This window comes from Canis lupus, chromosome 11, assembly GCF_048164855.1.
Source record: "Canis lupus baileyi chromosome 11, mCanLup2.hap1, whole genome shotgun sequence".
NCBI classification, from domain to species: Eukaryota; Metazoa; Chordata; class Mammalia; order Carnivora; family Canidae; genus Canis; species Canis lupus.
In genome coordinates this window covers 57,280,491-57,307,970 of record NC_132848.1, presented here as the reverse complement: position 1 = coordinate 57,307,970, position 27,480 = coordinate 57,280,491, and the positions used below count along the sequence as shown (strand labels likewise).

General features: G+C 35.5%; 1 long non-coding RNA gene across 2 annotated transcripts in view; it reads left to right on the top strand.

Moving 5' to 3' along the window:
• The window catches only part of LOC140600222 (uncharacterized), a 329,214-nt gene that overhangs the window by 52,193 nt on the left and 249,541 nt on the right, over nucleotides 1-27,480 (top strand). The gene's annotated exons all lie outside the window — the stretch shown is intronic.

Genomic DNA, 27,480 nt, shown 5'->3' with positions numbered 1-27,480 from the left:
ATGTTATTATTATAAGAAATTGCACAGTTACATTTGTCACTGGAAGAGCTCTTAAATTCTTTAAATATAATTTCAACTGTATAAAGTTTTGAATGGTGGCATAAAAGGATTCATGTTTTAAAAAATCATCTTCTAGTAAAAGTGTCTACAGTATAAAACACTCACTCACTTATAAAGTTTCTCACTGATAGTGCCCATCAAAAATGTATAGAGATCGTCGTTAAAACGTCTTGAGCAGGAATTGAATAAAACCATTCAAACTACAGCATGCATATCACTTGCTAATTCAAGGGTTTTTCCAATGGTTAAAACGGCTTCATTAAAAATGTTGAAAGGTTTATAATTGGAAGTTTTATGGAAATTCTATATTTAATACCTTCCCTCTGTATTTTATTTTTCGTACCTTAATTATTTAAGAAAGGGGTAATGACTTTTCAACTAGGCCCCATATAGAGGCTCCTTAGTCTCCTTCCCATTACCTTAGTGTGCTATACAAATAGAACATGCTCTCAGTGTCCTTTGGCATGAAAAACAAGTTGGGCAGTATTACCCCATGCTGTTTCCTCTTTTCTCGGCCAGTTACCTCTTTATGATGTCAGCAAGGAGTAAGTGAACTCAGCTGGTGAAAACTGACAGGACAGTTGGCTGTGCCATCTCTAGGAAGGAGATCATGCCAGACAGGACAGACAAAGCCATTTTGACTTAAGAAATGTTGGCTTATTCATACCATTTACAGCCATATTAAAGCAGACACCAAACTCTCCAAATTCTCAAAATTCACTGACATCACCTGTCCTTTTAAAAAAAATTTCTAACCTATAATGCAAACCTTTCCTTATAAGATCTTGGTAATTGGCCTCCATATTAACTTCTTCCCTGTGCTGCCTTTTTAGTTGTGATTATAAGGATATTGAAGCTGAACACTTGCTTTGTATTGTGTCTGAGTCTCCTTAAGTGTCTTATTGACCAAGACATGTTCTTCTTTATGGCTGAATCATGCTTGTCTAATTCTATTGATAGAACACATTGTAATTTTATAAAAGAAAAAATGCAAACTATTCCCAAATATGCATTGTCTTATGGCTGTATCTTTTAAAAAATCTCTCCCAAAATATATTTTATATATTCATTACTTAATGTAATATATTCCCTTCTCTTGATCAGTACATTTTCCTTTGATCAGTGCTGCCAATTTTAGGCCTGGGGGGTGGGGGTAGGGGTAGAAATTTGGATTCTGGTAATACTCAAAAGTCTAGTATAGTATCCATCATTTTTTTTCTCAAGTTGTGTTCTGAACTTGGTAATTACAATATAAAGAGAATCCAAAGCAAAAGATAGGTAAACAACTTAGTGTGTAGCTACTGAATGCTTTTTCAGATCTGAAGATAATCTCTATTATTCTCATTTGAGTCTTGTTTTTTTTCTCTACATAGACCTCATTCTTCTGTATCAGACTGACATTCAGTTTCACAACATAGCCTGTCTCTAATTACACCTAAATGTTTGACAAGATTAGAATACATTCTCTCTTTTCATTACCCGTGTCTGAAAGGGAAATTCACTTTATGAAATATGTAATTTTATTTTTCTTTTTGAGGAGCAGGTGAAAATTCACTGAAATATGGGAGTGACAACATAATTTTCTGTCATGTTGCCTAGATAGCATTTGTAGCTAAATTATTTTCTGGATAAATTTTACTCACAAAGGAGACCATTGGTTGCTTTTTACATTTTCAGGACCTAATAAGCCCCGGTGTTCCCCAATGCATTGCTAAAAGAATGAGTACAAGGTCCGATCCCTTTAGTCAGTACCCCACACTCGGGGCAGCTCTCTGGAGGAAACCCTTTGTTATGTGGTTATGGACATTGGAAAGCAACCGACTGATGACAGCAGAGACCGGGCACAAATTTGATTGCTAATGGTTTGTTTGGCTTTCTTCCAGCTAGTAGGAGCGGGGCTGACTTAGAGAAAGCAGTTTGGTTGGAGGCATATTATGTCATATCTGAGGGTGACTTCTCCACTATTCCCCTCACTGGGATCCATGGACCATGCTATCCCAGTCACCAGAAAGTGTATGTTAAACTCACAGATTTCCAAATCCCATTCCAGACTGAGTGAATGAGCCCCTTTGGGGGTGAGACTTGAGAATCAGCACTTAAAAAAAAAATATTTGAGAGAGAGAGCAAGAGTGAGCACAAGTGGGGTGGAGAGGCACAGGGAGAGGGAGAAGCCGATTCCCCATTGAGCAGGGAGCCTGATGTGGGGCTCGATCCCAGGACCCTGAAATCATGACCTGGGCTGAAGACAGATGCTCAACTGACTGAGCCACCCAGGCGCCCTGTATGTGCACTTTTAAAAGCACTTCAGGGGGTTCTTTTAAAAAATTATTACTTGAGGGGATCCCTGGGTGGCTCGGCGGTTTAGCACCTGCCTTTGGCCCAGGGTGCGATCCTGGAGTCCCGGGATCGAGTCCCATGTCGGGCTCCCGACATGGAGCCTGCTTCTCCCTCTGCCTCTCTCTCTCTCTCTCTGTGTCTCATGAATAAATAAAATCTAAAAAAAAAAAAAAAGAAAGAAAAACAAAGAAAAGAAAAAAAAGAAAAGAAAAAATTATTACTTGATACTTTGAGATAATTTTAGATTAATATGCATTTGTAAGAAATAATAAAGAGACCCTCTGTATCTTTTCCCAATTTCCCCCAGTTCTATAAAACATTTTGCAAAATGACATGACCACTGGGATGTTGACCCTGATACAGTCAAGACACAGCACTTTCCCATCACCACTGAGATCCTTCAAAGTTGCCCTTTTATAGACATATGCACTTGACTCCTATACCCTTTAACCTCTAGGATCTACTAACCTGTTTTCTCTACTTAAAAGTTCATCATTTCATCATTTGTGTATCCTTCTGAATTTGGATTTTACCCCACTATAATTCTCTGGAGATCCATCCATGCCTTGTATATAACAATAGTTCACTTTTATTACTGGAAAGTGTTCCATGGTATAGATGTACCACACTTTGTTTAATCATTCATCCATTGAAGGGCATCTGGATTGTTTTCAGGTTTTCACTATTTTGAGTAAAGCTGCTATAAACATTAGTATAAGTTTTTTTTTGTGTGAATATAAATCTTCATTTCTCTGAAACGAATGACTAGGAGTGCAATTGCTCTGTAGTATGGTATTTCCAAGTACAGTTGGGTTTGTTCTGTTGGTTTTGTTATGTCTTTTAAAGAAATTACCAAACTTTGCCAGAGTGGTTGTACCATTTTACTTTCACATTGGCAATGTATGGGTGAACCAGTTTCTTCACATCTTTGCCAGCCTAAAAGTATTGTCTCTATTCCTTATTTTAGCCATTTAATGTGTAGTGACATGTCACTGTGGTTTTAATTTGCATTTTTCTAATAGCTAGATGTCGAATTGCTTTCCTTTTGTTAATTTATCATCCATAAATCCTCTTTGGTGAAATATCTCTTCATGTCTTTTGCCCATTTTCTAATTGGATTTTTTGCGTCATTATTTTTCAGAGAACTTTAAGGTTTACAGAAAAATTGAAGGAAAAACACAGAGATTTCCTATAAACTCCATGCTATCACACATCAGAGCCTCCCCTATTATCAACATACTCCACTAGGGTGGTACATCTGTTAAAACTGATGAACCTACATTGACACATCATAATCATCCAAAGTCCATAGTTTACATTATTCTTTATTCTTGGTTCTATGGGTTTGGACAAATATATAATGACATGTGTCTATCACTATACTATCACAAAGTGGTTTTTTTTTCCATTACAAAGTGTTTTTATTGTCCTAAAAATCCTCTGTATTCTGTTAATCCTTTCCCTTATCCCACTACGCCCAGCAATAACTGATTGTTTTTTTCTCTCAAAATTTTTGCCTTTTCCAGAATGTTACATAGTTAGAATCCTTTTCAGATTGGCTTTTTTTCACCTAGTAATAAGACTTTAAAGTAATAGCTCATTTTATTATTATTATCTTTTAACACTGAATAGTATTACATTGTTTGGATATATCAGTTTATTTGTCCATTCACTTACTCAAGAATTCTTTGCTTCCAACTTTTGGCAATTATGAATAAAGTTGCTATAAACATCTGTGTGCAAGTTTTTGTGTGGACCTAAGTTTTCATTTCCTTGGGTAAATACCACAGAACACAATCCCTGGATCCTATGAGAAGAGTTTGTTTAGTTTTGTAAGAAGCCACCAGATTATTTTCCAAAGCTGTACCATTTTGTATTCCCCTCAGCAAGAAGAGAGTTTCTGTTGTTTCACCTCCTCACCAGCATTTGGTGTTGGTAGTGTTCCAGGTTTTTGCTTTTTTAATGTGTAGTTGTATCTCATTTTAATTTGCATTTCCCCGATGACCTATGATGTAGAGCATGTTTTCATATGCTTATTTGACATCTGTGTATCTTCTTTAGTGAGCATTTTTGGATTGTTCTTTTCCTGTTGAATTTTGAAAGTTCCTTATATGTTTTATAGTCTTTTGGTTGTGGTTTGCACATATTTTCCCCCAGGCTGTACCTTATTTTTTCATCCTTTTTCTAGGATCTTTCACAGAACAAGTGTTTTTAATTCTGATGAAGTCAAACTTTACAACTTATTTTCTTATTGATCTTGCTTTTGGCATTGAATTTAATGAATGTTTAGTAGCACCAGATACTGAACATTTTCTTCTGTGTTTTTCCTTTGTTTAAAGGAAAAATTTAATTAATTTTAATTAATTTTTAATGTAAATTTAAATAATTTACTTCCTAATTAAATTTGTTTATTTTTAAAAATTTTTTAAATAATACATTTATTTTTTATTGGTGTTCAATTTGCCAACATACAGAATAACACCCAGTGCTCATCCCGTCAAGTGCCCCCCTCAGTGCCCGCCACCCATTCTGTGTTTTTCCTAAATGTTTTATAGTAATACTTTTTATGTTTGTCTCCAGTCCATTTTGAGTTAATTTTTGCATAATGGGTGAGACTTAGATTAAGATACTTTTGGGGACGTGGGATGCATCATTTGTGGAAAAGACCATCTTTGCTCCATTAAATTGCTTTTGAACTTTGGTCTGTTGAATATATTTGTGTGGGTCTATTTCTGGATTTTCTATATTATTATAATGATCTATGTTGGTTCCTCTGACACATTCTGGATTGCTGTAATTGCTGTGTCTTGAAATCAGATTCCTTCTATTTTAGTCTTTCTCAAAGTTGTTTTAGTAGTTCCAATTTTTTGGCCTTGATATACAAATTTAGCTTATATCTACAGTAATGTCTTGCTGTAAATTTGTATATTAATTTAGGGAAAATTAACAGCTTTGCTGTTCGGAGTCTTGCAATCCATGACCATATTATGTCTTTTTATATATTCATTGAGTTCTTTCATTGGTAGTTAGTATTTTTCAGTCTGTAAGGTTGTATGTGTTTAGTTAGAGCTATACAGTTATGTTTTTAGTGATTGTAAATGGTATTAAATTTTTAATTTCATTGTCTACACGTTCATTGCTAGTATACAGACATTCTACTGAATTTTGTATGCGGATCTTGTATCCTGTGATCTTACTGAATTCATTTGTTCTAAGAGATTTTGTAGGTTTCTTAATATTTTCTATATATACAATCATGTCATCTTCAGATAGGCATGGTTTTATTTTTTCCTTTCTAATCTCTATACATTTATTTCCTTAATTCATTGGTTAGAACTTCCAGTATTATGGTGAAGCAGAGTTGTGAGAGTGGGCATCCTTGACATGGCTCCCCATCTTAGGAGAAAGCATTTAGTCTAGCACCATTAAATATAATATTTATTAAAGTTTATATTGATTAAATAAAGAAGAAGAGAAAATTAATATTGATTAACTTTCAAATATTGAATCAGCCTTGCATCCTGTTATAAACTCCACTTGGTCTTGGTGTTCAATTCTTTTTATATTGTGCTACCTTCTATTTGCTAATAGCATGTTGAAGGTTTTTGCATTTACATCCATGAGAGATACTGGTCTTTATGTATTTATTTTTGTCTTCTCTTTGTCTTATATCGGCAGAAGGGTAATACTACCTTCCTGAGTTGGACTCATAGTTCCACTATCTGGAAGAGCTTGTGTAGAATTGTTGTTAATTCTTTAAACATCTGTAGAATTCTCCATTGAAAATACCTAGTCGTGGAGATTTCTTTTTTTGTGAGTGTTTGAATTCTGAATCCAATCTTCTAAGTTGTTACAGGGCTGCTCAAATGATCTCTTCATATTGGATATGTTGTGGTAGTTCGTATCTTTAAAGAAATTGTCCATTTTGTTTAAATTTATTGCCAAATTTACCTGGATGGAAATGTTTGTTGTATTTCCTTAGACATCCTTTTTGATCTCTCTTTGAAGGTCTGTAGTGATAGTCCCTTTTTAATTCCTCTCTTTCATAATTTGTATCTTCACTTTTATTTATCAGTCAGTCTTGCTCAAGGTTTGTCAATTTTATTGATCTTTTCCTAGGAACCAACTCCTTTTTTCATTAATTCTATTTTCCATTTTAAAATTTCATTGCTTTCTGCCCTTTATCATTACCTTCTTCCTGCTTGCTCTGCATTTATTTGGCTGTTTTTTCTTTCTAGGTTCTTAAGGTAGGAATTTAGGTTGTTGATATTAGACTTCTTTCATTTTAATTAGACATGCATTGAGTCTATAAATTTACTTTCAGTACTACTTTAGTTAATGGTGCCCCACAAACTTTGAAATGTATTTTCATTAAGTTCATTTTAGTTCCTTTGAGACTTCCTCTTGTGGATTATTCATAGATGCATTCATTAGTTTCCAAGCATTTCAAGATTTTCCTGTTGTCTTTCTGTTAGTGATTTCTAATTTGATTTTATTGTGGTCAAAGAGCACATTGTGTATGATTTCAACCCTTCCAACTTTGCAGAGGATTGCTTTATTGCTAGATGCATGGTCTATCTTGGGCCATGGTTACTGAAAAATAGTGTGTGTTTTGTTTTTGTTGGGTGGAATATTCTGTAAGTGTTCATTAGATACTGCTGGTTGATGTTAGTGTTGAGATTTTCTATATCCTTGCAAGTTTTATGTCTAGTTGTTTTTCAGTGTTAAGACACAGTATTGGTATCTCCAACTAAAATTGTGAATTTATTTTTCCTTTCAGTTCTACTAGTTTTTGTTTCACATATTTCACAACTCTATTCTTTGATGCACATAGGTTAGGATTGCTATGTCTTCTTGGTGGACTGACACTTTATCATTATATAATGTCACTCTTTTTGGTAATTTTCTTTGCTTTGAAGTCTATTTGATATTAATACAAGCACTTGTGCTTTCTTTTTTGATTAATATTTTCATTTTCCTTTTTTCCCCATTTTTTTCTTCTTTAACTTTGATATACCCTTATTTGAAGTGAATTTCTGCAGAAATTTACAGCGATTTAGAGCTTCATAGCGTACAGTTGAGTCATGTTTTTAATGCACTTTGTCATTTTCTGTTTTTAATTGGTATATCTAGACTTACATTTAATATAATTATTCATGTGTTAGGGTTCAGTCTGCTATTTTAACTTTTGTTTGCTCTTTATTCCTTATTCAAGTGTATCTTTTTATGTAGCTCTTATAGTAGTTGCTCTACCTAAAAATTATATAATGTAACTTATCAGCCTACTGGCTATTTTATCAGTTCTGTGCAATATAGAAACCTTACTTTCCTTTATATGCTTTAGCCTCCCTTGTTTATAATAATCTGGAGAAAATATGCATTGAAAACCACATCAGACAATGCTATAATTTTTGTTTTATCCATCAAATATAATTTAGAACTTTAGGAGAGAAAGAATATCTAGGATATGTAGCCATATTTTTGATTCTTACATTCTTTTTCTGATTGTTTGTTTCTATTGCTGTTGTAATCATGAATTTACCATAAGAAAATAACACATATTTACTAATGTACAGTTCTGGAGGTCAAAAGTTTGAAATCAATTTCACTGGGCTAAGAACTATGAAGTATTAATACGGCTGCATTTTTTTTTGGAGGTTCTTGGGGAAAATCTATTTCCTTAACTTTTCCAGCTTTTAGAGGTCACCGACACTTCTTGGCTTAAGACCCATTCCTTGACAGGAATTGTCTGTTCTCCGGCCCCATATCTAAATGATTCAAGTCTTCTCCTATCCAATACATTCCATCCTATCCTAGTAGACTCAAAAGTCTCAAGCCATTACATTATCCGTTCCAACTCCAAGGTGTCATCTAAATGTCATCAGCTCAAAGGCCTCAGACCTCATCATTTAAGTCATTGCAGTTAGGTATAGGTGCGGCTCTAAGTATTGTGCTCCTAGAGCAGAATTCCTCTCTGCCTGTGGAGAGGAGCTGTGGGCCTGTGAAACTAGGAAGCAAATTATCTGCATCCAAAATATAATGTTGGGACAAGTATACAATACCGATAATAAAAACAACCATTAAAAAGGGAGAAAATGGAAGGAAAAAAGGAGTCCCCAACCAAAGTAATTTTAAAATTCAGCAGAGCAAATTCCGTTAGGTTTCAAGACTTGGCAGTAATACTTTATGGCTCTCACCTCTGCCCTCTGGGCCATGATTCTCTCTATATACAGATATTCTGAGATTCCTTCTTGTTTCCTTCCTGCTTAGAGAACTTCTTTTAGCCATTCTCTTAGACTGTGTCTGCTGCCAATAAATTCTTAGTATTTATTTATTGGAGAATGTCTTCCTTTCTCCTTCATTCCTAAAGGAAATTTTTGCTGGATAGGGGATTTTGAGTTGTCAATTAATTTCTTTCAGCACTTGAAGAATGCTGTGTCATTTCTGGCCTCCATGGTTTCTGGTAGGAAATCTGAAAATCTGTTTTCCCTTCTAGGTAGAATTATATCTCTCACACTTTTCAAGACTTTCTCTTTGTCCTTAGTTTTCAGAAGCTTTACTATGATGTGCCTTGGTGTGGACTTCTTGGACTTGAATCTCTAGGCTTATGTCCTTTGGCAAATTTGAGTTTCTGTCATTATTTCTTCAACTACTTGTTCAGTCCTGTATTTTTCTCTTCTGCTACTTTATTTACATGAATGCAGAGATCTTTTGGTATAGTCCCATAGGTTCCCAAGGCTGCATTCACTTCTCTAGTCTGTTTTTTCTCTATTCAGAATTAGTAATTTTTATTAATCTGTTTTCTAGCTGCTGCTTTTCTCTGTCCTCACCATTCTGCTACTGAGCCTATCCACTGAAAATTTTTTGCTGTTGTATTTTTCAGTTCTAAAATTTCCATTAGGTTCTTCTTTGTCTTCTGTTCTTTGTTATAATTTTCTATTTCCTTGCTGAGACTTTGATTTGCTTCAAATGTATTTCACAATTATTCCTTGAGTCATTTTTATAATAGTTCCTTTAAAATGTGTTTCAGATCATTGTAACTTCTCTTCCACCTTGGTATTGGAATCTACTGATTTTCTTTTTTTCCCTTCAGTTTGAAATCTTCTTGGTTGTTGGTATGAAAAGTGATTTTCAGTTAAAACCTGTGTATTTTAGGTATTTTATTTTGAGATTCTAGATTTTATTTGCATCTTTCTTGTCTGGCTTCTTCTCACACTGTTCTAACAGGAAAAGTGAATGCACTGTCTCATTATTGCCAGGCAAGGTAGAAGTACCAGTCCCTATTTGGCTCCCACTGACACCCACCTTAGGGAACTTTTTATTACTTCTGGGTTGGGGTAGGATTTGGCTTATTCATATGATTGTCACTGACATTGCAAGAGGAGGGGGCTTCTTACCGCCTGGAAGGGATGAAAGTCTTGGCTTTCTCCTCAGCTTCCTGTGACACCACCCTGAAGGAGCAGAGGAGCTGGTGATGGTTGGGATGCCTTGTTACAGTGCAAGTGAAGGTGTATATCTATGGTCCCTACTTGGCCTTCTCACTATCCCAATAAGATGGGAGTGTCTCCTATTCCCAAAAGGGATGAAGTCTAGGCTCCCACCTAGTCTTTGTTGGTGGAGGTGGGAGTGGGACAAAATCTTTTTCTGTTGTATTTTGCTATAATAGAGTGGTTATTGTTTAAAAGATTGAAAAAGAAATTTTGTTAGACCTTCTTGGTCCTTGGACTAGATAGAACAGACTTTCATGTAGGCTTTTTTTGAGAGCATGAATTCTGTGACTTTTGACACTCCTGGGTTGCCGGCGTTAGCTCCAAATGGGGTAAATAAGAGAAACAAAGAAAATCCAGGAAACATACTACTGTGGTGTTCTTTGGGATCCAAAAGTCACCAGCCACCCTCCTTCTTCTCTTTACCTTTCAGAATTTTCTTATGTTTGTTTGATCTATAATTGGAGTTTTCATTTTGGTTGGCATGGGACATAGGGAAAGAGTGTGTTTAATCCATCTTCTTAGAAGGAGATGTCTTACAGATGACTCAAAAAAAAAAAAAAGCAAGATCTAGCTTCTCAGGTTGCAGTATCAAGTTGATATTCTATTACATTTTGAATTTCCTAGGCTAAGTCAAGTCATTGATGTCAGAAGATCTTGGGGGTGATTAGCAGTTTGTTTGAATTCTAAGCAATTTTGTCATACTTTTAACAGTAAGTATAAATTACTCCTAGATAATCTTGACCAAGATCATTTACTTGAAATTCTACTTTTTAAAGACTAAATCTCTTGTATTTTTGTATTTTTAACAAAGTACTAGTATATAACAGTATAAATGGGAGTATTTTTTAAAATACTCTGGAGATTTATTTTTATCACAATTTACAAAGTCTGCTGTGGCTAGAAATGTGCATTTGTAAGCCCCAATCATTCTGACATGATGGGTTTTTGATTGAGCTTCTAAGTATGTGATAGAAATCATTGAGAAAAAAAATTTTAAATGTGTTTCCTTAGTTTTCTTTCTAAGCAGGGGGGTAAAAACAACCCTACTTTTGTTCTAACTCCAAAACCAAGAGAAGAGTTTAGTAATAAAAATTCAAAATCTTTGCAAGCCTGCTTCTTGTAATTGCCGTCTTATATCTCGTTCTCTTTATGTATTGGATTTGGAAAAAATTTCATCTCAAATTTGGGAGATTGAGAAGTTGAGTTCAATTTAGTTCTCTATGACCTTCAAATACACTTATTGCCATAGCATTCCTTTTGTACTTCAGAAGGTTGTGGATCATTTGCAATTCCTTTCACTACTTTACTTGCAAATTTATGTCAGCATCTTTATCATTTTTCTAGGTTCCGCCATCTTCTCAATTTCCAGAAATGGGTGTGAAAATTCAGTTCTGCAGGAGATTACTTGCAAGTTGAGTCTATGAAAGTTACCTAATTGATTTTGTTTTGTCTCTCTAATTTGGTAGGATTCAACTCTCATACTATGTTGTTTCCCCCAAGTCAAGTTGGCATCTGTAGTGCTGGCCAACAAATTCCCAGGTAGATGTTTATGAATCTTTTACTTTGCCTGGTATTCACTTCCTCTAATTAAGATCAGTGATATTTCCCATCACTTCCTCCTGAGTCAGTTTATCTCCATGTTTTAAGACAAGTTTTCTTTCCTTTAAAAAAAAATCTTCCTATTCGGTTTTTCTCCACCCACAATGCAGACAAAATATATGTGGTATCTTCTGGATAATACCTATCTGTTGCTGGAGCTCCTGATTATGTCTAGCCTTGGATGCCATGTCTTTGTGCTACATCCGCTTGCTGATACTCTAGCTTTTCCCTTGAACACTGCAGTCTTTTAAGTATCTTGAACATGACTGAGCTTCCTATACGCTTTGAACATGTCCTAAATCCACAGCCCAGGGACCATTTTGTTCTCACACTTGCATTCTATCTAACATGGAATTTTAAAATTTCAGTGAAAATGGTGAAACTCTTATACCTAACTAAAGGATAGCCAAATAGGTTCCATAAATTTTCTATATGCTAAACTTTCCCTTTTTAAATTTATGGTGGCCAAACCATGACACATCCTTGTGGTTCAGCCATTCTAATATCCTGTGCCACCTTGTGCCTATGCTCCTCTCATAAATTATTTCAAATTTTGGTTTTAGAGTTAAGAGTTTCACGTTTTGGTTTAGAGTTTGAAATCATAATTTCATTGGTGGCCATTTACTCAGGAGGCCATAGAGTATGAGGCAATAGAGTTCTAACCCTGGAGACAGAAAGCCTGGGTCAAAGCTTGCTTTCGTCACTTCCTAACAGTATGAGGTTGGGCAAGTAATACAGTATCTCTAAGCACAATTATTATAAGTGGGGTGTAGCAATAATAATGTAAAAATATTGCTTTCATGTATTTTTAATGAAGATTAAATGAACTACTGTATACAAAGAAAAATATGGGGTGCCTGGGTTAAGCATCTGACTGTTAATATCAGTTCAGATCTTGATCTCAGTGTTGTGAGTTCAAGGCCTACTTTGACTTCACACTGGGAGTAGAGCCTACTTAAAAAAAATAGAGGAAAATATGTAGCAGAATTCCAAGCATATAGCAATTTCTCAATAGATACTATTTTTTAAAAAATATTTATAGCAAAAATTCAAACTTAGAATTCTGGTTAAGCTTAACACTATCAGTTAATCTTACCAGTCATTAGGGTTTGATTAGTTTTCCATTTAGCAAATAACTCAAAAGGTCTATTTGTTAACCGTCAACTGCACACCTGCAGGGTAGTCCTCTATCAGCAATGAAGCTAGATATTGGTTAGAGTTGCATATGGAACTTCATTTCCAAAACCAAGCACAATGGTGGCTCTAGGAATGTATTACCAGGAAAGGTAATAGAAATGCAAGGTCTTGGGCTCCACCTGGATCTACTGAATCTAAAACTCTGAGGTGAGGTCCAGTAACTTGTGCTTTTACAAGCCCTGTAGGGGATTCTGATGACATTCAAATTTGAGAAGTGCTATTACATGAAGGTTTGAACTGCCCCCATGTATTTTCTGTCTCATAGCTCTTGTTCCATCATTCACTGCTCTTCCTGCTGTCATGCTCATTATATGCCTTTAACTGGTTTGGAAACTAAAAGGCTCACCGTGGAATTAAATGTTTGTTAGATTTGAGTGGAAAAAAAAACATTGTTTTTTTGGGGGGTTTCCTTATAGGAAGAAAGGCTTAAAGGTGGGAGAAAGTGAATGATTAAACCAGACAGTCCCATCTCCCAGGAATAATCACTGAGATTATTTTTATTAATTTGTTTTCCTGTTCAGTAATAGTAACCAAGGCATCAAGATGTTTATTTTCCTTCCTCAGAAATAATCCTTGAGAAATCAGGATTTGTTAGTGTCTGTGCCTTTTGGATTGTCATTTTAAGGAGCCTCTTAATTTCATCTTTGTATTACCCGCCTCTCTTTCTTTGTTAGTATTTCAGTGCTTATTTCAACACATGAATAAACTTAGAGTGACTGCTTAAAAGCATTTTAGATACAGCCTGGGCCGTTGTAAATACAATTTCATTTATTCTGAACAGATAATTTCCGGATAAACAGTAATTCAGTTGTTAAAGGCTGTTATTGTCATGTTTTCCTGTTTTTCTAAGCATGCAAAGTGAAGCATAAACATTATAGAAGATTGTGAAAAGAAAGACTGGATTTTATGTAAATTTTGTGTATGAATTCTTGAGAAATCACATGTTCTTCCCATTACACGGGAATCTTAATGTATTGGAAACCCAAGGAGAAAATTAGCTTTAGGGTAGACAGACCTGCTTAACAGTCATTCTGCTACCTCCATTGTCATGGAGTTTGTGTAAGTTTTTTAATATGCCAAGCCTTTCATTCCTCATATTTAAAATGAAGACATTAAGTCCAGTTGCCGAAATTGTTAAGGATTAAATGAGAGAATACGGGTAAAGTATCTGGCATAGAGAAGAACTCAAGAAATACTGTCACTATGTCTGAGGCATTTTGAACATTACACAGTTGTGATTTGCATTGAGTAATTCTTACAATTGATAAGTATTTTCATTTATGGTTCCTTATTTAAGTCTTTCTATTTTTCTATGAGATGGATAGAATGAATCTCTTGATTTTTTTTTTTTTTTAAACAGAAGTGTTTTAATGACAAACTTCATGCTAGCCCTTGACACTGCTTAGTAGAAACTTTAGAAGCAGATCTAGGAATAATTGATGTTGGAGCCTATCTACTTCAAGTTCCCCATTGAACAAATAAAGAATCTGAGATCCTGAGAGTGGAAATGGCATACTCAAGGCTTCATAGCTAATTGTTGGCATACTGTTGCCTGTTGACTATGAGATGATAACTTGTTATATGACAGGGAAAATTATATCATCTCCAATGTCCTGCACAATGTGACCTCTACTTACCTCTGGCTTCATGTTTTCCACTTCCTACCTCATATTTCATGGTCCTGAAGCACAATACAGCAGGTTTTCTTTATTTCAGTTTTGATGTTATTTTCTTTGTCTTGAAGACCCTTTCCACTCTTCCCCACTTTCAACTCATTCAACTCAACTAATTATAACTGTGAATCAGACTAGGAGACCTTGAAGCCCTGATGATCCGATTTCCACCTCCTACCCCAACACATGCCAGGATCTCCCAGGTGTGCTTCTACATCATGCTTGTGTCATAATTCCGACCACGCCAGGTTACAATGATATACTGACCTGTCTGTCTCACTATATTATAACACTCTCAAATGCTGGGAATATGCCTTATTTATTTCTCTATTTTTAGTATCTAGTAGGGTCTGCACATTTTATATGTCTAGCCAGTGCTTGTTGGCCTGAGCTGTTGCCTGGCTTCTGTGAATTATATTTTAGATTATCTTTATTTACATGTTATGATCTTCCCCAAGTCCAACACCTTCAGAGCCTAATGCCCATGACTCAAGTTTTATTTCTATAAGTAACTATAAAAATGGGAGTTAGCGTCTGGAGACCGGGATTCTCTAGCTTGGCCACTTGAAATTATGTGCATACAAAAAACTTACATGGCTTCAGTACCCCAGTTTCTTTCTTTCTTAAATTATATTTGTTGTGGTAAGAAATAACATACATGTAGAAAATGCATTGACACATAGATTTGTCTTTATCAAATTGGTGTAATATGAATTCTTTTCTTTCTACCACAAATGTGGGCAAATAGTGTCCCAGAAGCTACCCTTCTGTCCTGTCCTGATCATATAGCCCTGCTAAAGACGTCATCAGTGACATAAGCAGTGGTTGATCTTTGAGCTAAATGTGGGCAGTCAGAGGCTTCTTATCCCTTTCTGCTGCCTTGAAATGTATGTTCTGTTTGTTGTTCCCATGACGGGAGATATTTTCAAGAACATGGCCTTGAGAGAACAGTGTGTTGCGTGACTGAACCCCATTAAGGCCTTTATAAAAAGTCTTAAGATTCTGGTAGGTGGATACAGAAATCTATCATCATTTCAGCTGCTCAAGATAAGCCTCATATGTAAGGTTCCTTCCTTATTAAGCCTGTCACTATGGAGTGTTCTGCTTTTTTGTTTGGTCTCTCTTCACTCTTTGTGTGTGGGATCAGCTTCAAATTTTGCCAGAGAAACTCCTGAGTTTGTGAACCAGTAAACCCCTCTCCTCACACTAACAGTAACGATTCTGACCTTATTGATAATCATTTCTGTACTTTTATAAATATTTTATAATATAATTTTACAAAATTTTAAAAATATAAAATTATAAATATAAATTTATAGATTTTATAAATATAAAAGAAATATACATTCTTAAGATCAGTTCACCCTCCTTTAATACTTTATGCAAATGGAAACATACACTGCACATTATTTTGGATATGGTTAATATACAGAAAAAGATTTTTTTTAAAGTGGCAAAAATTGAAACCACTCTTTAGTGTACAGTTTAATACTGTTAGGTAGTCTGACAATGTAGTGAAACGGATCTCTAGAACTTTTTCATCTTACAAATCTGAAACTTTATATTCACCAAATTCCCATTCCTCTTTCCTCTAGCTCCTGGTAACCACCATCCTACTTTGTATTTCAGTGAATTGGACTACTTTTAGATGCCTCTTATAAGTGGAATCATACAGTATTTAATTGTGTGTGTGTGTGTGTGTGTGTGTGTGTCAATATTTTGTATTTAATTTTACTTAGCATGGTGTCCTCATGGCTCATCCCTGTTATAGCATATGACAGGATTTCCTTCCTTGTAAAGGTGGATGAGTATTTCATAGTATTTATGTAGCATGTTGTTCAGTGGATGGATGTGTGGGTTGTTTTCACCTCTTGGCTGTTGTGAATAGTGCTGCCACGAACATGGGTGAACAAATACTTCTTTGAGATTCTGCTTTCAATTCCTTCAGATATATCCCAGAAATAGAAACTTTCATCATTTTCTTGGTATGGTTTAGTTTTATAGTTTCTGCACAAGTAAGTGTGTTACACATTAAAATAACCCTGACTACTAATTTCTTCATCACTTTAATGATCTACTTGCTAACCATTAGAGTGGGGTGCAGTCAACTATTAGCTGAATTTCAGGCAGCAGAGATAGCTTGGTTTGGCTCTTCTCATTTTCAAGCTTGATCAGCTTTGTGGATAGACAATATGTGGGAGACATTGGGAAACTTGAGGGAAGACTTGAGGTCATGTGAATGGTGCAAAGAATAGGAGGATAGGACAGCTGTTTTTGAATTGTAGTCTGTAGACCCTTTGGGGTCACTGAGGTCTTTTTCAATAGTACTAATGATACTAAGGTACTATTTGCCATTTTCACTGTGCACTTATGGTGCAAAAGGAATAAAGCTGCTGGTATTAAATGATATTTTCCATTACCATACATGTGTTATTAAAAGGAAAAATGAAACAGTAAACAAACCCTAATTTTAAATTTTGATCCATGAGTACATATTTAAGAAAATATTTTGTGTTAAAATGGATATGTGAAGCACTTGTGTTATATACTGAAGTATTGATGGTTGTCTGACAAAAAGCTTTGTGTGATGATGTGAATTGCAAGCTGAACTACCCATTTATCAAGGATCACCATTTTTACTTGAAAGTACTACAGCCAAAAAAAAAAAAAAAAAAAGTACTACAGCTAAAGTATGGTTATTCATACTAATGCATTTGGTAGATGACCATTTTCATGAAAATGAATGTAGTATGTTTCTTGAGTAAATATCTCGTGGCAGTTGTTGCAAATGGTGAAATTTGAGATTTCAGGTGAAAAGTAGAATTTTGGAAAAACTTGTATTTGCCATTGTGAGCTTCAAAGTTTCCCAATACTTGAAAACCTTTTTTGATGAAATGAGTGATAATACATACTTTAAAAAAGTTTTTAATTTAATTCCAGTTGTTAACAGTGTTGTATTAGTTTCAGGAATACAATATAGCCATCCAACACTTCCATGTAACACCCAGTGCTCATAGCAAGTACAATACTTAATCTCCTGTCACCTACTTCCCACCAACCCCTCCCCCTCCTCTTTTCTGGTAACTATCAATGTGTTTGGTTAAGAGTCTGTTTCCTGATTTGTCTCTCTCTTTACCTTTTTCTCCTTCATTTATTTCTTAAATTCCACATATGAGTAAAATCATATGGTATTTGTCTTTCTCTGACTGATTTTTTTCTCTTATCATAATACTCTCTAGCTCCCCCCATGTTACTGCAAATGGTAAGGTTTCATTTCTTTTTTTTTTTTTTTTTTTTTTTGGCTGAATATTCAATTGTGTATATGCCACAGATCAGTGGTAATACTAATGAAAATGATCTTTGATAGTGTATAATGAAAGGTGTCAACCTTTGAAAGATAGGTGTAACTCAATGAATCAGTATTTTCCAAATGACCGAAGTATGATATACAAAATCATATGTGCATGAAATCTCCATTCAAAACACAAGATAGTTTAACAATTTTAACATAACAGAGGATGAAAAGGTCATCGACATGGTTCTAAATTTGAAATTGTAACTAAACTTTAAGAAACTACAGATGGGTTGGAATATAGTATAAACAAGTAATATTCACATATATCTAAAATGGCTATTAAAATACTCCTCCCCTTTTCAACCAAATATATGGGAGTTTCTTAATATCCTTCAGCCAAGAGAGCATAGTTCAATAGATTGAATGAGAAACCAATAGTCTTCGATAAGCCTTTTATTAAGAGTACATCTGAAAAAATGTAAGAGTGTCACGTTTCTGTTTCTGTTTTGAAAAATCTATTTTTCATAAAAACATCTCTGATAACAAGTTAAGGGCTACTACTATTTCTGAAAGGACTATTAAATAAGTATATTTAAAACTATTGATATGATAGATATCTTAGATATAACCCACAAAACCAAAGCTTTTTGTGGTATTTAATGATTATTAAGAATGTAAAGTTGCCCTGAGACGAATGTATTTGAGAATTGCTGATCTGGGGCAAACCATACATATCTGTTCTTTATTTCTTTTCAGACATCTCCCTGTAATCTCAGAAATTCTGAGAACTGTATCTAGCCCAGAACAAAGGTTCTGTTAACATACAACCTCATGACTCAGGTTTTATTAGACAGTAATAAGTGACCTTTCCCCAACAATAGCTAGCCCCCCCAAGGTCCTGGAAATCTTGCTTCCAAAATTCCTTACAGAGTTAGGAATTTGGATACCTTAGGATACCCTATCCTCAAACCCCTCCCATCTCCCAGGTATATAATCAACCACCCTCACAGGCTGGGGGCAGCAGCTCTTCCTGCCCATGGGTCCTGTCCCTGTGCTTTAATAAAACCACCATTTTGTGCCAAAGACGTGTCAAGATTTCTTTCTTGGTCGTCAGCCCCACCAAACCACCTAATATTCCAAAACTTCATCAGTGAGGCCCTTCAGGTATATATCGGTGGGCCATATACTTGGGGGATGATGGCCAACATGTATCTTGGGGGTTTAGAGATACAGGAAATTTCTAAAGGAATTTTTATATGTTAAGGTGGACTTACAGGGTCCTGGAGGTTGGGCCAAGATTGCCTTTTGCCCTTAGTGAAATATGAACATCGAAGCAGTTGAGTCTATAGAGGAATATCCCTCTGCCTGTCTCAAGGACTTGTCAATGTGCTGTCCTGGGTTTGGGCCTTGTCCTCAGCTAGTCCCTCTGTTGCCACGTCCTAGTGGACAGTGACATTATGAAGAGCAGGAATTGTTTTGTTCACCTTGGTATCTTCAATAGATTATCTGGAGGAGTGCTTGCTGAATAAATGAAATGGCCAGTTGGAAGAAAACAACAGTATTAAATATGTCTTTCCTACTTTGAAGTTTGTCCTTAGAGCTCTAAACACTTTTTACAGACTGTCCTCATTGTCATCGTGGTTGCGTCGTCGTCTTCTTTTTTTTTTTTTTTAATTTTTTTTTTTATTTATGATAGTCACAGAGAGAGAAAGGGAGAGAGGCAGAGACATAGGCAGAGGGAGAGGCAGGCTCCATGCACCGGGAGCCTGATGTGGGATTCGATCCCTGGTCTCCAGGATCGCGCCCTGGGCCAAAGGCAGGCGCCAAACCGCTGCGCCACCCAGGGATCCCCCGTCTTCTTTTTAAAGCAGAACATCTGTTATCTAATCTGGTAGATTTATTAGAACTGAAGACAATTGGACATCTATCACAATTTATGAATATCAGAATGATAGTCAAACAATCATATAAAGCAGAATGTCTGTCACTGTTTTTTGTTTTTGTTTTTGTAGACAAACTGAGTCAGCTCAATGAAGAGAGTTGGCCACTGTCAGATTTTTTTTTAGCAAGGTAGGGATCAGAATAGGTCTTCCTGACCCCCAGAGTGGATTTTTAACGGAAAGTGTGAAATTTCTTCCAAAAGCTCTATAGCTGTAAGTTGGTATTCTCAGTCTCTGTGCTCAGAGCTTGTTTGAGCTCTATGGTTAATGCAGTAGGTACATTTTTAGAAAATAGTTCTGAAGGATTGGATTTTTTTTTTTTTTTTTTACAGGTCAAACCTGCTTTGTTAAAATTTTCCTTCTGTCAAACAAGGTTCACATTTACAAATGAATTCCTTTTTGATTACACAGAAGTGCTTCCATGCTATCTTATTAAAGATGAATATTTCTCCCTTTAAATTTTAAATGTAACTGGAAGATGAACTGCCAAAATCCTGAAATGCTGTTACAGGAGTAGGGTTTCTTTAAATTCAGGGTAAAATAGAAAATGCTACCTTTTTTCTAAGAAGGCTTTTTTTCAAGTTACATTTACAATTGATTTCATTAAAGTCTTTACTAATGGGGATACTTTTGGCAACTAAAATATTTCAATAAGAGTGTATAAAGAGTAGAAGGAAAATGGAGAGGGGCAGTGGTAAGAGAATGCTGGGAGAATTTTATGTCAATACTAAATATATTGGACCAAATTATAGATTATGGCATAGATTAGAAGGTATTATTTAAAAAGCTACAACTGCCTTGCTGTCTATGAGGCCATGATCATTGCAATGGCTATAGTGGCTCAAGGTAACTTGATTAGAATGGCAAATTCATGATTTAAAAGGACTAAAATATTAAAGTGCCATTAAAATTTACATGAGAGTTTGTTCATGGTACAACTCCTCCTCTCTACCATTTAAAGGATCCAAAAGACTTAAATTTTAAAAATCTGATAGGTTTTGATGTAATAAAAGGACTTCTTCTCTATAAGCCTAAGAAATCTGAACAGTGTGTAGGTTCTTTATAAAAAAGGGAGAATAAAGTCAATTGCAATGTAAATCCCAGTTTTTATGTGCATATGCATATATTCCAGCTTCAGTAATCACCCTCCCCTCCCCATTCTCCATCAACTCTTCTCTACTAAATGTTTTCAGCTCCCTGGTATAAGGAGAGGTAAAACATTTTCCTTTTATGTTCATTCAACTAACACCTTTGTTTGAAGACACAATCCTTCCAAGTGGAAATCCATGTGTTTAACTGGGATTTGCAGTAGATAAGATTTCTTTTTTCACTTGAATTATTTAATCCTGTGGATTTTTAAAAGCTGCTTTGTTGCTTTCTCTTTACTTTCTATTTCTCAAGATAGATCGAATTGGAGTCCCTTTAGGGACAAATCTGGTCTATATTTCTGTGGAGAATCTGCTGTAGAAATGATGAGGGAACAGAAGGCAAGCTGAGGACAAAGCAGAAGCTGACACCCCACAATCCCTCTCTCCCCAGGTGGGATATGTTTGACATTCCTAAGGTATTTCTGGGTGCCCTAAAGCTAAGGAAAGGAAAAACAAATAATTAACTTAAAGTGATCACAATCCTGCAAGACATGAGTCTCCCTCAGTTTACAAATGTCTTAGTAATTTATAAGAACAAAGCACTTTTATTTATTTATTTATTTATTTATTTATTTATTTATTTATTTAAGAACAAAGCACTTTTATTAATAACCTAGCTTCCAGAAGGAAATGTAGATAGAATTAAATGTCCTTGTAACCTGCAGCCCATTGGCAGATCCTTGAAGCAGGCAGAGTGTAATGTTCCTCCAGAAAGCTCCCAACTATCTTAAAGCCTTGCTAAAAGGAAAATCAACTTTAACTTGACGATGTCTAGGCCTCTGGTATCCTGTGAGTCTTCTTTAACATATGAAAATCCTATTGAAACCTCTCTTTTTACCACTTCCCCAACTCCCAAGTATAAAATCAAACACCCCTCACAACTCTGGGGCAGCAGCTGTTTCTGCCCACGGGGACTGTCCCTGTGCTTTAATAAAACCATTTTGCACCAAAGGCATCTCAAGAATTCTTTCTTGATCATCTGCTCTGGAACTCACCTCACCAAAACCTCACCTATAATTCCAAAACTACATCAGAAAGTCAACAATATATTTTCAGGTCAACCTCATTGCTTATGGACAAGAAATTACATTTTTTTAAAAAAAAATTTAAAGTGTTTGAAGGAAGGATTGGGATTTTCTCTGTATACTATTTTTTGTAAAAGGCATAGCTGCTTGCTGTTAGAGATGGAAAGTACAACAGACAGAAAAACACTAACATTCTTGTAGGGACACACAAACACGAAACAAAAGTGAATTAATCTTGCTGATTGTGTAAATAATTCAATCAAAACTCATCTGTATTTAGTGTGTTCTAATTGAAACAATGAATTCAACATCTTAACCCTACATGGCCTGCACTGAGCCATAGAAATAAAGTAACCAATATAAGGAATTGTAATAAGAGTTAAAAAAAAATATAGTGAAGAGGAAAAAAAAATAAGACCTGAGCTTACCACTTCTTTTACCATTCATGTAACTTTAGGCCTGCCTGTGAAGTATAGTCATATTTAATATACTCATGTCATGGGATTATAGTAAGAATAAAATAGTTCAATAGGGTTCAAAGCCAGTGGCTAAGAAAGAATTCTTAAGACCTCTTTGATGCAAAAAAAGTGGTTTTATTAAAGCACAGAGACAGGACCCATGGGCAGAAAGAACTGCCCTGGGGTCATGAGGAGTGGTCATTACATATTTTCAAGTTGGGAGGGTGTTAGGGAGAATGTAAGTCTCTAAGGAATTTTGGAAGCAAGGTTTCCAGGACCTTGAGGGGGCTCACTATTGTTGGGGAAAAGGTCCTTTATTACTGTCTAATAAATCCTTAGTCATGAGACCCTCAGATGCATGTTGGTGGGCCATATGCTTGGAGGATGATTGCTAACATGTATCTTGGAGGGTTTAGAGATAAAGGAAATTTCTAAAGGAATTTTTATATGTTAAAGTATACTTAACAGGGTCCTGGAGGTTGAGCTAAGATTGCCCTTTGCCCTTAGTCAAGTATCAACATCAACACTGAGGCAGCTGAGTCCCTAGAGGAAGGTCACTCTGCCAGTTTCAAGGACTTGTCAATGAGCAGTAAAGCAATTTAATAATCTTTCCTCTGCCATTGTTTCCCACACCAATACCATGTGTTTAAAAAGAAACAACAGTCCTCAAATGGAGTCATTTGTGCTAAGTCCCACATTAGCAAAGCAAGACTTAATACCTAACCTACTTGCAGTTTCAGTGCCTCCCAGGAATGTAATCTGAACCGGTCAGTCTGAAATTTTCTGCTTAGCAATAGTGAGCTAATCCACATGATAGGCCTCCTCCATCCTCCAGAGGTGAGGTAATCTAGTTTTTCTTTGTCTCTGCCACCCTTCTGCCTATAAAGGACTTGCGTTTCGTACAGCTCCTTAGAGCTCCTCTCTATTTGCTAGGTGGGATGTTGCCTGATTTGCAAATCCTTTAATAGAGTCAATTCAATCTTTAAATTTACTCAGTTGAATTTTTTTAACACCTGAAAAATTCGTGATAGACTTATAATACTCTTAGTTATTATTTGTTAGCTATACTTTGTCTGTTACCTTTCAGTGATTGGAAGAACATAAAGGTCAGGTCCCATTTCAATAAATCTTGGGTATAACCAAAGATCCAATGCCCAGATAATGATCATCACAACCTGATTCCAGGAAAACCTAATTCTGGCAGGATTTGGGCTGTAAAAGCAAAAGTAAATAGCACTCAAGAGCAGGGAAGTTTCACTGAATTCAGTTCTGAAGTGGACATGGACACGTCTCCTAGGTTCTCTCTGTACTCTGCTGGTCTATTTCTGGACTCGGTGAGTGTGCTCAAGATTTCAGCAGCTTTAGTCTCTTATCCTTATGCCATTGTTTCTAGCTGCCCCTATTGTTTAATCAAAGCTGCAGACTGAAGTCACTTCTGTAAGATAGGGGCATGAGGCAGGAAAAGTCAGGACCATCATTCTTCAGAGACTCTAGACTGTTAGAAAAAAAGGGTAGAATAGGTAACCCAATATAAACCTTTATATAACCCTTTATATAAAGCTCGTTGGTTTCTTATTGATCTGACTTGAAACAGAATGTTTTCTGCCTTTGAGTTTCTTAGAATTTTAAGCATTTAAACAATGTAGAATTATTCACAAAAGATTTTTTTAATCTATAAGAACTTGAAAAATGAAAAATGGAAAAAACCTCAAAGCATGCTTGAGGGATATTATTTTTTATATCCACTTATCAACAAACCTGTCCTTTCTCATAAGGCAACATAAGTCCCATTATCTGGCAGGGCAAGCAGATCATTTTCAAGAACTGAAGACAAAATTATAAGGGAGGAGAGGAAGTGTATCAGACTTTTAGATGAAAGGGAAATTAACATTAGTCTTTGTAATAGTCTTAATCAGTTCATACATTTCTCTTAAGGGAAATAAACACAGAAGATAAAGGTGTAGGATGAATTATATGGACCCTAGGTTCAGGGATTTGAGAAGACCAGACAGGGAGAACTTTGATTGTTATAATTAATTCAAATAGATGGTATTGAATGCCTGTCCCTATGTGCTACCTTGTTATTAACGAATTTTATTGATGCTTTTATGAGCTACAGTAGGACAGTCAAAAAACATTACCATAGAGTGGATTAGGAAACAGACTACATTACACAGTAGATGGAGGAATTAGTGGTCTTAGAATAAAGACTAGGTTTTCAGACAAATTTTTCTATGTAATTTCTTCTTTCAACTCAAGTTGCTTCATCTTTAAAATGGGATCGAAAACATTTTTCTTAATGCCGAGGGCTGCCTCAGAAGTGTTTCAGGATTATAACTTTCATCTCAGATCTATTTCATGTCTGAATTTGAGTAAAAGGCCACTTCCATTATGCTGCAAATTAACAGATATATTAAGAATTTTTTCCCAGACCACAGTCTGAGTAGAACTCAAGTTAGTATAGGCACACTTCAGAGATACTGTGGATTGGGTTTCAGACCACCGTATGAAGTGAATATTGCAAAAAAGTGAGATGAATTTTTTTGGTTGCCCAGTGCACATAAAAGTTATGCTACGGACTATAGTGTGTTACGTGTGGGATAGCATTGTATCTAAAAATGTACATTTTTTTTCTAAAAATGTACATACTTTAATTGAAAAGTACTTATTGCTAAGTGTTGCTGGTGGAGGGTATTGGTTAATACTGCTGGCTGCTGAGTGAGCAGGGTGGTGGTTGTTGAAGATTGGGGGTGGGGGGCTGTGACAACTTAAGATGCGAAGTCAGCTGCATTAATGAACTCTTTCTTTTACTTGAAGACTTAGAAGCTATTGTAGGGTTATTAAATGGCTGAATTTCAATATCGTTGTGTCACGGGTGATGGAGAGGCCTGAGAAGAGGGAGAGAAATGGAGAACAGCTGGTCAGTGGAGCAGTCAGAACAGAAACATTGATCAATGAAGTTCACCACCTTATATGAAATGGTCTGTGATGCTCCAAAAACAGTTACTATAGTAAAGTCAAAGATCACCGATCAGAGATGATCATAATAAATACAATAATAATAAAAACTTGAAATACTGTAGGAATGACTAAAATGTGACACAGAGACACTAAGTGAATAAATACTGTTGGAAAAATGATGCCAATAGACTTGTTTGATGCAGGGTTGCCATAAACCTTCAATTTGTGGAAAATGCAGTATCTACAAGGCACAGTAAAATAAGTAATGTCCTTAGTCTCAACTAGAATGAAACTGTAGATCTTTTGAGAGTTTACAGTCATCTGCCCTAAATACATCAGGCCTGTCTGGCTGATGTAAGACTTGTCTTTAATTATATACTAGTGGAATATGATTCTTTAAATCCATTTCCAGACAGCTTGTGGTTAAAACATATTATAGTTTGGCTTTGTCTTAAAAGCTGCTAGTTATAGATTTGTCCATTTGTTTATAATTCTTTGATATACTTGAACTACTTGAAACTTGAGAAAACACAGAGAAGGTGACTGTTCTGGGTAGAAATGTGCCCACTACGCTAGAAAAGCACAGTTAGCTGGTTCATTATTAAATGAACTATAGACAAAATATTAAAGTCTACTTCAGGCTCAGCAATTAAAATTATAAATCATTTTATCTTAACCATTTGATAAAAATAGATTTCTTGGTTACTATACTTTTTATTGTAGTATTTTCCTTTCCTGATCTAGTGTTTCAGTATCATTTTTTTATTGGTAATAATTGATATTTTTGAGTTCAGGCAGGATCCATTTATTTCCTCATTAAGTGATACATTCTGCTTTGCCAATTTATACTCTCACCGATAGCTCATATGGAGTCTTTTTTTCTCTACGTCCTCGCCTACACTTGTTATTTCTTATCTGAGTCCAGCCATTCTGACAAGTATAAAGTGATCTCATCAGAACTGATCAATCTCAGTTCTGATTTGCACTTACCTGATGATGAGCCATGTTGAACGTCTTTTTATGTGTTGCTTGGCCTTCTGTATGTCTTCTTGGGAAAAATGTCTATTTAGATCCTTTGTCTTTTTTTCTTTTTAAAGATTTTATTTATTTATTCATGACAGACACAGAGAGAGGCAGAGACACAGGTAGAGGGAGAAGCAGGCTCCATGCAGGGAGCCTGATGCGGGACTCGATCCCAGGTCTCCAGAATCATACCCCCAGCTGAAGGCAGCCCTAAACCGCTGGGCCACTGGGGCTGCCCCCTTGTCTGTTTTTTAATCAGGTTTTATGTTTTGGTGTTTTGTTGTATGAGTTCTTCATATATTTTAGATTTAATCCCTTATCAAATATATCACTTGGAAATATCTTCTCCCAATCAGTAGGTTGCCTTTTTGTTTATAGTTTCCATTGCTGTACAAAAGCTTTGTATTTTGAAGTTGTCTCTGGAACTTATTTTTGCTTTTGTTTCCCTTGCCTTGGGAAACATACCTAGAAAAATATTGGAATGGCCAACATCAAAAAATTACTGCCTCTTTTTTCATGTAGAATTTTTATGGTTTGAAGTCTCACATTTAGATCTTTAATCCATTTTGGATTTATTTTTGTGCATGGTATAAGGAAGTGGTTTAGTTTCATTCTTTTGCATGTAGCTAGCCAGTTGCCCAGTACAATTTATTGAAGAGACTGATTTCCCCCTTTTATATTGTCCCCTCCTTTGCATTGGTTAATTGGTCATATAAGTGTGCGTTTATTTCTAGGCTCTTTCATGTTCCATTGATTTATTTTTGTGCCAGTACCATACTGTTTTTGATTAGGATAGGCTTGTAGTGTATCTTGAAATCTGGAGTTGTGATACCTTCAGCATTGTGCTTTCTCAAGATGGCTTTGGCTATTCAGGGTCTTTTGTGGTTCCATGAAACTTTTAGTATTATTTGTTCTGTGAAAAATACTATTGGTATTTTGATAGGGATTGCATTGAATCTCTAGATTGCTTTGAATAGAATGAGTATTTTAACTATATTAATTGTTCCAATCCACGAACATGGAATGCCTTTCTATTTGTGTCATCTTCAGTTTCTCTCAAGTGTTTTATAGTTTTCAGAATTTGGGTTTTTCATCTCCTTGGTTAAGGGAGATTCCTCAAAAAAATTAAAAATAGAAATACTATATAACTAACTCAATAATCCTACTAATAGGTATTTACCTCCCAAACACAAAGGCATGAGTTTGAAAAGATATGTACCCCTATGTTGCAGCATTATTTATAATAGCCAAGAAATGAAAGCAATCTAAGTATC